This window comes from Elephantulus edwardii, unplaced genomic scaffold, assembly GCF_000299155.1.
Source record: "Elephantulus edwardii isolate Elephantulus edwardi_28Jun2011 unplaced genomic scaffold, EleEdw1.0 scaffold00057, whole genome shotgun sequence".
NCBI classification, from domain to species: Eukaryota; Metazoa; Chordata; class Mammalia; order Macroscelidea; family Macroscelididae; genus Elephantulus; species Elephantulus edwardii.
This window is the reverse complement of record NW_006399807.1, coordinates 9,828,656-9,830,215: the sequence shown is the minus strand read 5'-3', so window position 1 is coordinate 9,830,215 and position 1,560 is coordinate 9,828,656. Positions and strand designations below refer to the sequence as shown.

General features: G+C 40.4%; 1 protein-coding gene across 1 annotated transcript in view; it reads left to right on the top strand.

The window, feature by feature from the left end:
• ADCY10 (adenylate cyclase 10 (soluble)) overlaps positions 1-1,560 on the top strand; it is a 135,111-nt gene that overhangs the window by 48,399 nt on the left and 85,152 nt on the right. The gene's annotated exons all lie outside the window — the stretch shown is intronic.

Sequence of the window (1,560 nt, the reverse complement as noted above, 5' to 3'; positions counted from 1 at the left end):
GAGGGGAAGACCCTCTATGAGGTGGATTGATTCAGTGACTGGGGTAATTGGGATGGGTGTGTCAGAGGCAGTGAGATTATTAGGACAGGACAGAGCAGGGTTTAGGGCTATTGTACATAGGGTCGCTATGAGTCACAAGCCACTTGACGGCACATAACAACAACAACAACAATAGGTGAGAATAAGAAGGTCTGAACCAAGGTCAAGGTGGTAGGTTTAGAGAGGAGGGGATCACCAAGTTATAATAACAAGGTGCAAGAATTTATTGAAATGAGCAAATATAAACAGCAGAAATAAAGAACAGCTTCCAGACAGCTTGGGTGATCTCAGTCATCACATTTTAGTATCAGAATTTGCAATTACCTTAAACATGTACTTTTTAAAAATATGTAGGAGATTTCCAATTTATATACCAAGAAATCAAACAGCTGGACAGAAAGTTTCAAAAAGCAGCCTGGGACAACAAAGCAAGATACTATAATGAAATGTGCAGAGGACTGGAGTCAGAAAATCAAAAGGGCTGAACTTGCTCAGTTTTTCTTAACTGAAGGAGTTGAAAAACAAATTCAAGCCACTGCTGTCAGTACTTAAGGATACTTTTGGTAGAATGTTAAATGATCCAGGAAGTATCAAGAGAAGATGGGAGGAGTACACAGAGTCACTGAATCAGAAGGAATTGGCTGACAAAGAAGAATTTCATGAAATAACATATGGGCAAGAAAGCCTACGGTGATGAAGGAGGAAGTTAAAATTGCTTTGAAGGAATTGGCAATAAACAAAGCTCCAGGAGTTTACGGCATACCAATTGACATATTTCAACAAACAGACCCTACCCTGGATGTGCTCACTAAGTTGTGCCAAGAAATCTGGACGAGAGCCAGCTGGCCAACTAACTGGAAAAGATTGATATTTGTTCCCATTCCAAAGAAAGGTGACCAAAGAGAGTGTGAAAATTATCGAATAATATCATAAATATCGCATGTAAGCAAGATTCTGATGAAAATTATCCCAAAACATTTGGAACAATATATCAACAGAGAACTGCCAGATGTGCAAGCTAGATTTAGAAGAGGACGTGGTATTAGGGATATTAGAGCTAATGTTAGATGGATCTTGGCAGGAAGCAAAGAATACCCGAAGAATGTCTATCTGTTCTTCATTGACTATGCAAAGGCTTTTGACTGTGTGGATCACAACAAGCTGTGGCTGACTCTGAGAAGAATGGGAATCCCAGAACATTTAATCGTGCTAATGTGAAACCTGCTGGAGTGGTGGGAATGAGTGTGTTTGAGATGGCTAGGTTGGCTCAGGATAGAACAGCGTTTAAGGCTCTTGTACATGGGGTGGTTATGAGTCACAAGCAACTCGATGGCACATCAACAATACATGGAATTATGCATATCTTAACTATATATATTTCATCAGATACATGGCCTTGAACACTAATGAGCGAAGACCAGATGAGTTGTGGGAGGATATCAAGGGTATCATCCAGGAAGAGTGCAAACGGTCACTGCAAAGACAGAAGAGGAAGCGAAGACCAAAATGGATGTCAGAAGA